This window comes from Physeter macrocephalus, chromosome 6 (assembly GCF_002837175.3).
Source record: "Physeter macrocephalus isolate SW-GA chromosome 6, ASM283717v5, whole genome shotgun sequence".
Lineage (NCBI taxonomy): Eukaryota > Metazoa > Chordata > Mammalia > Artiodactyla > Physeteridae > Physeter > Physeter macrocephalus.
Window position 1 is genome coordinate 35,038,497 of NC_041219.1, and position 11,866 is coordinate 35,050,362.

The window sequence follows — 11,866 nt, forward strand, 5'->3', positions numbered from 1 at the left end:
AAGGACTAAGCTTTGACTTCCTTGATGCCTTAGAGCCAGTTTGGCACTTGTCACAACTCAGTGATTTCTATTCATGTGATAACCTTACCACTTCCTGTTTTGATCCAAAAAAAGAATTCTAGGAGAGAAATGAGGCCACAAAACTGAAGAAGGCCCAGTGTGTCCTTTTTATCTTCCATTTACTCAACATACATTTACTGTGCACCTATTATGTTCACAACTGTGTGTGTGTGTTTGGAAAGGTGGAATTCAAATAAACATAATAAACAGATCTGCTTCCAGGGAGATGTTTAGACTGATGGGATTTGACAAGGCAAGCAGCTGTTTGAAAGACAGTGTAGAGTAGAAAGTTCACTGACTCTGATGAGAGAGACTCAGGTTCAAAATCTGACATATAATTGGCACAAACAAGAAAAACTGGATAAGTATGGAGGAGGAAAATTACATTGGGCTGGAATGGACAAAATAAGTCATTAATTTTTCTTAATCAAGGCTTCCTTTTAGAACATTTCTCAGTTCTAATCTAATATGGATGCCAAATCTAAATGTATAATTCACAACCAGGCATCACCAAGAAAGGTACAAATGGAGAGAGGAATTCATTGTTCCAGAAGAGAAGTTCCAGTATTGGATGAAAAATTCACAGCAGGCATTGCTGACTCATATATACACATTTGTGTGTGTGTGCATGTGTGTGCATGTGTGTGTATAATAGGCATGCTACATACGTGAGAGATAACTCATAAAAATTGTTCACATATTCAGGAACAAAGAGTTATGATATAATTTCTGAAATTACAGAGATCCAGAATTAGAAGAGGATCTTTCAATCCAAACCATTTATCTTACAATTGAGGGAACAGACTCAAATAGGTGAAATGACTTGGTGAAGGCCACACAACTATGAAATTGTCAAGCCAGGACGTGACCTGGATTTCTGGCCCAATGCCCTTACCACTAACTCCTTTCTAGTCAAGGCATAAGGAGCTATTCCATAACGCCACTGGGTAGAGCTTCCTGGAGGTCTTAGTTCCAGGGAATGAAGACTTCCCTCTGAAAACTTCCCAGTAGTATGGACAGAGGTCTGGCTTGAACTAAACTATTAAGGGAGTCCACAAGATAGTTAAGCATACTTAAAACAGCCCTCATTTTGAACACTTGCTATGTGTCAGGCACTGTGCCAATTGCTTTATTTATATATATATATATATATATATATATATATATTTATTTATTTCATTTATTCATTCACTTAAATTTTTATTTGTATGCCAGGAATCTATGCTATGTGCTAGGATCCAATAGTGAAAAGACATACATGGTTCTTGACCTCATGGAACCTCTAGACTTCCACATAACAGAAATTCCATAAGGTCTGCTTGTTTACTGCATCCATTTACAGGTGATGAAATGGGCCCAGAGAATAACAATGATGGCTACCATATATTGTCCACCTACCCCACACCAAACACTTTTCCAAGCACTCTCTGAGTTAATCTGTACAACAGATCTATGAGATAAGAAACAGGGGCATAGGAAGCTGGACGTCTGGTTCAAGGTCTCATAGGTAATGAGCAGTAGAACACGGACTGGAACCAAGGTTGTCTGGTGCCAGTGTCCCTGATTTTAACCACTACATTACACTGACCAGTTGGATTCCTGCTATGCATGCTAAAAGATGGTATATCTGATGTCAAAACTCTGCTAGTGAGACCTAGGATCCAAGAAGCATAAATTAGTTTGTCTACAGGCAAATTTTTTTTTGCAGCAGTTGTATGTAGATAATAATATTTGCTTGAGTGCTTACCATATGTCAGAGTACTGCACCTGTACATATGATAGCCAGGTAAAACACAAGCATAATACTGGCCTTTAGTAGATCCTCAATATAGTAGGCAAATGGTAAGCAGTAGGAATAAATATGTAAGGCTAGAGAAAACCTAGAAATTATTAAGAAGTTGAGGGTACTGGCTGCAATTGTGCTGGATCTGCATTTGGACAAAAATACGTTTGTATTTTTTCAAGACTGTGCTTGCTTTATTTAAATATAAAGATAACAAATATCTACATAAATCTTCACTCACCTGTTAGAGGGAGATTTCCGCAGAATTAATTTCTTCAGCCATAAAATTTATTGTGTACTGTGATTTACTCATCTGTTTAAGGCATCCTGTTGCAAGGCATGGACACACTCCTTGAAAATAAAAACACAAACTTGAATAATTTTTGGTTTCACATAAATTCTATTAAAGAAGAATAAAACAGTGAAATCACAGAATTTCTCCATTCTCTTCCACCATATGTGTTTCTTTGAGGTTTAATAATATTATAAATAAAGCAGCTTCAAGATTAAATACAAAACAGTGAACAATTTAGAAACATTTTGAAGAAGCAAGTATTATATCCCAGTGTTGCCAGGCTTTCAAGAAAAGTAAGATAGAAAACAGAGCGAGAACTCGCATTTGTTCTATCAAGAAAGCATAAATATTGGCTCCGTATTAAGCCAACCTCTTGCAGCTGTACACCAGCTCTCAACTATTAAAAAGATTCTTAAATTCCCAGGGAAACAAAAATCAATTTCAGCCATATAAGTCTGTATATAAATCTATTGTGCTTTATTCCAAATATTTTCTCATCAAGGAATTTGGAACAAAATTTTTTTTGAAAGAGAAAGTCTCCATTTCACCCATTACACCATTATACATATTTGAATGACTTCCAGTAACTTTGCTTAGAAAATCTCAATGTCTGTATAACATGCCAATGACAGCTCAGCAGTAATGTCAATACATTTCATTACCTGGCAAGATAATCATTCATAGCAATAGACTGGAATTCTGATTGCCCTTTACATATATTATATTTCACTTTTGTCACAGCACACCGGATGGTTACTCTTGCCCTCTTGGCAAGATACTCTTTCTGAGCTTATACTAAAAATCTATTTTATCTGTTAAAGCTTAGAATGAGCTAAGTGATTCTGTTTTAATCCTAAACCAATATGTGTAGTCAGGTCTTGAAAGAATTCCAATCACTGTAGCCCTTGTTCATATTTTAGATGGATAATAATGCCATTGGGTTGTTTTCCTTGGGGCTCATTTTATATATTCTATTTGTAGGAATTAAGGTTTCTAGTCTAGTGACTATTGTTCACATAATTCAAACAAAGAAAGGAATGTGATATTAATTTTCTGGGTTTTGTAAGAAACTGCACTGGAAAAGTGAAATATAAATATTTGCTAAAGTTTGGAGAAATAGAGTAGGATAGAGATGTACTTCTCAAAATTCAGTGTGCATTAGAATCTCCTGGAGAGCTGGTTAAAACAGATTCCTAGGTCCCACAGCCAGTGATTTTGATTCATTAAGTCTGTGTGGAGTTCGGGACTGATTTCCAGAAAGTTCCCAGGTGATGTTCATGTTGCCAGTTCAAGGACCATCTTTTGAGGAGCAGTGGAACAAAACGGAGTGGATTTACAGGCTTGTTGATTTGGGGTAATCAATTAAGGGGTAATTTATTTAACATATTTTTAAGCCTTAGTTTCCTCATCTGCTCAATGGGGGTTTTGTAAGGATTAGGTAAGTCTGTATGTCACTTGACATAGTGCTAGACAGATACCTGGTATGTGCTAAATAAATGACAACCATGGTTACTAGAAATGATGAAGTCTCCTTTTCTGGGATCCATCTGGTTGAATATGTAGTTCTTCTGTTCCATATCCTAGTGTGTTTGGCAAATTATTTGTTAAGTATGTCTAGATAAGGAGTTATCAGATCGATGCATTATCAACTATTCAGGATTTGAATTGCTAAGGTGGGACCTAAAACACTTAAATATTTTGATCCCTGGGCCTTCCAACCAAATACCATGCTGAAACTCTGATTCTCTGTACTTTGAATCATTTTTCATTTAAATTTCTTTATAGTCCACATCTCCAGTTATGTCTCCTTATGAATGATCTTTAAAGAACAACATCAGTTTATTTTCAAAATCAAACTCAAGTCTTTGGAGACTAATATCCTTTCTCTCCATATTTTGCTATTAAGAGGCCTGGTGTTCTGCCAAGGCAACGTATTAATAAATTTAAGCTTGAGGTTTTCATTGTCATGTGAACGTTGAAATTGGCTCTCAATTACACAAAGCAGCCAGTTCAACAGAGTACGTGTATTGGATTTACAACGAACATGTCTGGGAAAAAATTAGTTTAAAATCCTTGATTTTTGTGGTTTGCTTTTAATTTGTTAAATAGGCATAATCCACCAGTCATAAGCATCTCAGCCAATTCAGGCTAAGTTAATTCTGAGAAATATATGTTTACTTTAGTCAAATGTTAACAAATTAATTTGTCTTGCATCCAATCATTTATTTAGTTTTTCACTTAACACTAAGTCCCATTTCTGTGGTAGATGATGGTCTAGACGCTGGGGAAAACACTTACCCCATCCTCCCAGAGTTTATAGTCTAGCGAGAAAGGTAAAAGCACAGTTGTCAGAACCTCGTTTTAACAGGCTGATAAATCTCCAGTCTTTACCAGTTAACAAGCTGTAGAAAGTTTCAGCCCACTGTTTGTGTTTATATGCAATTACTCATGAATCTGTTAACCATCATCCAAAGCTTCAGATACACTGGATGATGTCTTCTAAAAGTAGAATACTTCCAGAGCTTCTAACCAAAGGAGAACTTTACATTTCCGGTTTTCTTTCTTCTTTTTTTTTTTGGAAAATGAATGTAGAGAAAGCAAATCAAGTCAGTTTTGTAGCTTGCAACTAGCTGTTATGTAAACTCTCGAGTAAAATGACATGATTGAAGACAAATACCAATCTGTATATCAAACTTCATTTTTTGAGCTTTTCAAAAGATGCAGGGGGACTTCCCTGGTGGTGCAGTGGTTAAGAATCTGCCTGCCAATGCAGGGGACACGGGTTCGATCCCTGGTCTGGGAAGATCCCACATGCCGCAGAGCAACTAAGCCCCGTGGGCCACAACTACTGAGCCTGCGCCCTAGAGCCCACGAGCCACAACTACTGAGCCTGCGCACCTAGAGCCCATGCTCCACAACAAGAGAAGCCATCACAATGGAAGCCCGCGCACTGCAATGAAGAGTAGCCCCTGCTCGCCACAACTAGAGAAAGCCCGCGCGCAGCAACAAAGACCCAATGCAGCCAAAAAAAAAAAAAAAAAAAAGAAAAAAAAAAGATGCAGGGATTTACATTCATATGACCTGTTTTGGACCGAATGTTGGGTCCCCATCCACAACCCCCTACCCTTGTCAAATTCATATGTTTAAGGCCTAACCTCCAATGTGATGGTATTTGGAGATGGGGCTTTGGGGAGGTAATTAGAGTTAGATGAGGTCATGAGGGTGGGCACTTCATGATGGGATTAGTGTCCTTATAAGAAGAGACACCAGAGAGCTTACTCTCTCTCTCTCTCCCCCATGTGAGGACACAGCCGGAACACGGCTGTCTGCAAGTCAGGGAGCAGCCCTCACCAGAATCCAAATTGGCTTCTACCTTGATCTTGGACTTCCCAGCCTCTAGAACTGTGAGAATACATTTTTTTGTTTAAGCCACCCAGTCTATGGTATTTTGTTATGGCAGCCTGAGCAGACTAAGACGTGATTTTAGAAAGATGACAGGGATTTGTACAAAACGGTGGAATGCTTCAAACTTATCTCATATTATTCCCAAGCAGGGCCCTCATCCTCAGTCTGCCAGGTGGGCTCTTGACAATTGCCAGCACACAATTTACTCTTTCTTGCCTCTGGTATGCATTCCTCTTTGTGCTGTTTTCTTTACCCTAAATCTTCCATTTCTGGCTCAGAGTCTCATATCTAAGAAATCTTGATTAGCCCTAGTCAAGAAGGATCAAGTCCCAAATGATCCTTCATTGCAAAGTTTGTTTCACAATACACTTATTTGCATTTCTCTATTGTGTCCTTATGTTGGTTCAAGGATGTAGGTCTTATCTCCTCAACAAGACCTTGAGCATCTCCAAGACAAGCCTACGGTCTAGACTTTTCAAATCTTTTGTGTCCTCCACTGGCCCTTGCAGAATGTGCAAATAGAATGGAAATAAAACTTATTGAATGAAAATTGAACTAGATGCAAGAGCCAACGAATGTTCTGAGGCAAATGAATCAAGTAATGCGAGGAAGTACAATAAAACCCTGGCTCCAGAGCCTGTGGGTGGGGGTCGGAGAGAGTAGTTCTGGATAAGTGAGTTTAATAGATGGCTGAGTTTTAATTATCTTGAATGGAAACATTTCCAATATATTAATCTTCCCTGCCTTCTAAAATAGTGCATTATAAACATAATCCAGCTTGATGACTTGAGGCTGTCATTAAAAGTACTATTGTGCTATAACACTGAGAAGCCCTCAGGCCCTTTGGAGGTATGCAGAACTGTTTGTCCCTATTCTAAATGGCTGCAGATTGCTGGTTTGTTTTTTAATTGTTGTTTTGTTTTTTAGCTTTTTTGGGTCATCCCTTGATGCTGGACTGTCAGTCTCACCGATGCCAGTGTGACTAATTGTGCCATTTCTACTCCCTGCTCCTAATTTGCTGCTTCTCATCTGAAACGAGCTTGGAAATCAAATACTCAAGCTCGCTGTGGTTGTTGTCATGATTATTATTGTTAAAGATGTGTGTAAACAGAGGGCAAAGGACTCTGTGTGAGGGCTTGGCCAGGGTCTCCATGGCTAAACTGTGCAAGAGACAAACACATATATGCTGTGAACTCCTAGTTCAGCCTCTCTGAAGCCTTTTCAATTTAATTCCTATTCTTACTTTTCTGGTCTGAAAATAAAACTGTCTGGAAAAGCATTTTTCAGTAAAATTAGGAATTCAGTCATGTATTCGACAAGGAATCATTGAGTGCTTACAAAGTGCAACATACATGCTAGGTGCTGTAGGATGGTTGTTCAAAATGGATACTCTATGTCCAGCTTGCTCTCTGTTTTCTGTATTGCACTAGCACATAGTAGGTACTCAATAAATATCTGTTCATCAATGAAATGAACTTTATAATCTGAGCATATACAAGATATTGACACACATACATACACAAACAAGTTTACAATGTAAGCTGTAGTAAGGATCAGAATAAAAATACAAAAAAAGTATACACAAGGACCAAAAGATTATTTCCTGCTGGAAAATCCAGAAGGACTTCATGGAAGAGGTAGTGGTTTTGACTGGGACTTGAAGGATGGGGTCATATTTCAATCAGCAAGAAGTTAGGGAAGTAAGAAGAGACAAAAACACCACAGACAAAGGCCAGATGCTAGGATGGGCAGGGCGTATTTGGGGCACAATGAGTATATTTTGGCTGTAGTACATGTAGGGGAGTAAGGAGATCACATTATAACATTATATTGGGGTCAGAGCATCGGTGGGCTTTGAATGTCAGGCTAAAGAATTTGGACTTTATTAGGTAATGGTGAGGAACTGAGGGTTTTTGAGCTGGGAGGTGACATGCTTTGAGCTGGGCTTTAGAAACCTTGATAAATGTTGGAATCTAGGAGTTAAAGGGAAACAGGACTGGAGGTGATTCCAAGGGTATATGGGAGGCAACATGGGCCTGAACTAGGATGTTGTCAGTGAGAATAGCAGGGTGGGAATGATTGTCTGAGACACTGTAGAGGTAAATAAGAGGAGGATGTGGCAACTTATTTGTTGTCAGGAGCACTGGAGAAGGACACGTTGGGTATAACTCCAAGTGATGTCCTTTCCAGAACGAACTAGAAGAGTCCAAAAGAGCAGATTTAAAGAGATGGTGATGAGTTTGACTTGGGACATGCTGAGATGTGAGAGTGAATTGTTGATAGCTCTGCTGTAAAAAGCATGAATGGGAAACTGCCCTGAAAAACACTAAAGGGATAACAAATACTCACAAAATGAGGGCTTATGTGGACTCAGCTCACAAAAAGAAGTTAAAAGGTCAACATCTTATGTTTAGTCCCTTCTTGACATGACTATGTTAAAAACTGTTCATCCTTATTTTCAAATAGCTTTCAAGTACACTTTTAAAAAAACTTCTACTTGTTTTTCCTTGTCTTATCAAGATTATTCTTGATAAGACTGGGGCATTAATACTATGTGAAGTTTGAGCATTATTGGAGTTGCTCTTGGATTAGTAGCAGCTCCTATCTGAAACAAGACAGTGAACAAGAAAACAAACACAAAGAAAACTTCCCCAAAAGAGCAGATGGATCTTGACTTCTACCATCAGAAATAAAGGTGGTTTCAGATTAGTAGGCAGCTCCCCCATGGAACAAGAACGAGTAGGGAAGCTAGAATATTAACTTGGGATTTTATAAAATGGAAGAGTAGGATTTTGACATGTAAACAAGAGGGAAAAGTGCATTCTAGGCAAAGGAAGCTGTGTATATAAACCTGGCATGAAAGAATGATATGGCATGGTCAGGGGATGGCAAGAAGCAATTTGGCTGGAGCATGTGTGGAGAGAATATGGGGGAGAGGCCACACAATCAGGGAACGAGATAGAGGTGTAGCTTGAGAGATAGGTTGGGGCCAGGGAGGAGGGTGGGCCTCATATACAACACTAAATAAAGTTTGCAATTTATTAACAGTGGGAGCCATCCCAGAGGTCCACTGGGGAGGCAGAACAATTAGATATGTTCAAGCAAACTCTGGAGGATCTATGGAGGATGACTTAAGAGTTGAGGAATAGAGGCAGAGATGAAGATGCTACTGAGGTACTGCTGAAAGCAACTGAGGATCTGAGTAAATGAGGTTATGACCTAAGCTAGTGCTTAGCCTATAATAGATACTCAATGTGTGCTAGTTGATAGGCTATTCAGGTTGATAACATTGACAACAGCTTTTGGCCCATCAGAACTGGATGAGCCTCCTCTTGGATTCAAATCAGCTTTAGCAGTAGGTTGCTGAGCCAGATGCCCTAAAGTGTGAAGGGTACTAGAAGATTAATACTATAGCCAGAAGCCAAGGTTTATCTTTGGCTTGGGGCACATGTTAACGCAAAAGATACAGGGAAGCAAAATACCACCAGCTTCAGGTTGACCTGCTTCCTTATAGCATACAGAGCACCCTGAGGCATAATTATTCTGGACAGGAATATGTCAAGTCCTTGGAGGGACCAATGGAGCTTCAGAAAAGCTCAAGGAAAATCTGCAAGATATCTCCATTGAAGAGACTCTATTTCTTTTTTTAAATACAGTGAATATGTACTACACTACAGACTTGCTCTGTCCAACACCTTAGTCACTAGGCGTGTGTAGCTATTAAGCATTTGAAATGTGACTGGTCCAAATTCAGATTTTCTGTGAGTATAAAATACACACCAGATTTCAAAGACTTAGTATGAGAAAAATAACATAAAACATCCTATAAATACTTTTTGTATGGATTATATGTTGATAACATTTTTAGATTTATTAGACTAAATAAAATGTATTATTAAAGTATACTTTTTGAAATGAGGCTACTAGAAAATTTAAAATAATTTTATGTAGCTTATATTATTCTGTTGGACAGAACTACTATAGAAAGTTCAATGTTATTTTCTATTGCAAAAATAAAATAGTTCTATCTCCTCTGATTTTTCTGAGCTTTTCCCTTGTAGGGAAGCTGTCAACATGTGTGCTAGGAAGAAATTCAAAATGTAATAAACAGGTTAATGTATTCATGTCTATTGTCCAGAATTGTTTATCTGCCTTTCAATGTTTCCAGGGAGATTAGTGCACCTGTAAGCTTGTTTTAATGGCCATGGTGTTCTGTACAGTTTGCATATTATAAAAATTATATATATAAAAAATTTGAAAGGGTTCATTACTTGGGGTTATTAAAAAGCAAGAAAGATAAGGAACGGAGAAGGTCTCATATTAATATCTTTCATATCATGGCAAGTTGTAGTCTGACATATTTAAATAGACTCAACCTTTCTAAAGAAGAGGTTACTGCAAAATACCCCTCTCTTGCAAAGCTTGGAGCCAATATCTCTTCTATTAGAACACCAAATAACAATTGCAAATTCTCAAACCAGAGTATTTGAAGGATCATTTTGCTTTCACATTGGTGAACAGCAAGTAACTGTTCAGAAAGGGCATTCCTGGATTCAACTGCAGGGCTTCCAATTTTTTTTTTTCCTTGTGGGTTAATGGAAATTGTAAACATTTGATCATAATACTGAACTTTAGCCTAATTTTGCAGAACCTTCCTGCTTCACACCAACAACCCCTTATCATTCTATAAATTTGGTGTGTGTTAGCATTTAACAGAATGTGAAATAACCTCAAGGAATCTCCACCAAATGGAACTGATTATACAAAGAAAATAAACTTAAGAAGGTTCTGAGACATCATGTAAAATATTTTACTATGTTTTGTAAGTCCTTTTGCATTTAAGAAGCAAGTAGGTTTGTTTTTAAATAAAAGTGGCCTCTTTAAAAAAAAGAAAAGCAAAATCTTATTCACTGTCTTTGAAGTGTGAGAAAAAAATGTTTTTTTCAAAAGTTAAATGATGACTATGAAATCCAAAGGGGAGAATTACAACCTGAGTTGTGCCTGCCACATGGACGGTCTGCTGTGCTTCAAAGCAGATGGGAGCAGTGTTAACTATGTACATAGACACTCTGGATAGTACTCAGTAGTTACTGGACCTTTTGGACAGAACAGGCAGTTCTTAAATACCTGTCACTAACATTATACAGCAGAGCGAGATGGAACTGAAAGATTCTTATGTCAAGCCTTTAATATTGGTACAACAAAGATGACTTCATCTGTGCAATTAGTGTACAAGCTGTTCCCACTCATCTAATAGCTCCAGGAGGAGAAACTTATTTTGACTTTGATTTGTTCTGTTTTTCCTGCATACTGAATGTTGCAACCTTACGTCAACTAAAATCTCTTGGCCTAATAATTACAGCCAGCATTGAAAAACTCTTCCCTCAAATTACTAGTGCAAACAAAATGAGGGGAAAATAAATTAAACTCAGCCCTCTCATTCTCGTGTTACCTCCCCTTCTTCACCTCACAAGCTGTGGTCAAAATGTTTCAGAACTTTTCATCTGTAAAATCAAACTATATTTCCAACTAATAATTAATTTTTAAAGAGCTTTGTTTTGCTACTACTTTCATTGCTTTATTGCCCTGTTTGGGCAGAGTATTCCATAATTTTTAAAATAATTCCTTTTTTTTTTTTGGCTGCACCACATGGCTTTCAGGATCTCAGTTCCCCAACTGGGGATTGAACCCGGACCCATGGCAGTGAAAGCGCTGAGTCCTAACCACTGGACCGCCAGGGAAAGCCCTAAATTCTTTTACTTAAAGGAAAGAAACTCTATGAAATTACTTTTTTTCCCATTCAGATTCTAATGTCTAAAGGAAGTAGTTTGAAGAGAGGCATGGACTTCTAGAAATGTATGGCTATTATGAGGCTTGTGTATATGAGAAATACTTTTTGACTTGATAGCTCATACAGAAGAAATTTTTCAAATATTAACATATTATCCTCCAGAAAAATCAGGAAATAGATTTGTGGCTTAATTTTTTTAAATTAATTAATTTAATTTAAAATTTTTTAAGTTTTTGGCTGCGTTGGGGCTTCATTGCTGTGCGCGGGCTTTTCTCTGGTTGTGGCAAGCGGGGGCTACCCTTTGTTGTGGTGCGCAGGCTTCTCATCGCGGTGGCTTCTCTTGTTGCAGAGCATGGGCTCTAGGTGCGCGGGCTTCAGTAGTTGTGGCATGAGGGCTCAGTAGCTGTGGCTCACGGGCTCTAGAGCGCAGGCTCAGTAGTTGTGGTGCAGGGGCTTAGTTGCTCTGCAGCATGTGGGATCTTCCTGGCCCAGGGCTCGAACCCATGTCCCCTGCACTGGCAGGCGGATTCTT

The 11,866-nt window shown here is 38.3% G+C and overlaps 1 protein-coding gene across 1 annotated transcript in view; it reads right to left on the reverse strand.

Annotated features, from left to right (window-relative positions):
* Positions 1-2,092: 2,092 nt before the first annotated feature.
* WASHC3 (WASH complex subunit 3) overlaps positions 2,093-11,866 on the reverse strand; it is an 86,765-nt gene continuing 76,991 nt past the window's right edge. The window contains exon 10 of the mRNA XM_028490500.2: positions 2,093-2,194. The gene's annotated coding sequence lies outside the window, so the exon portion shown is untranslated. The remainder of the gene's footprint in view (positions 2,195-11,866) is intronic.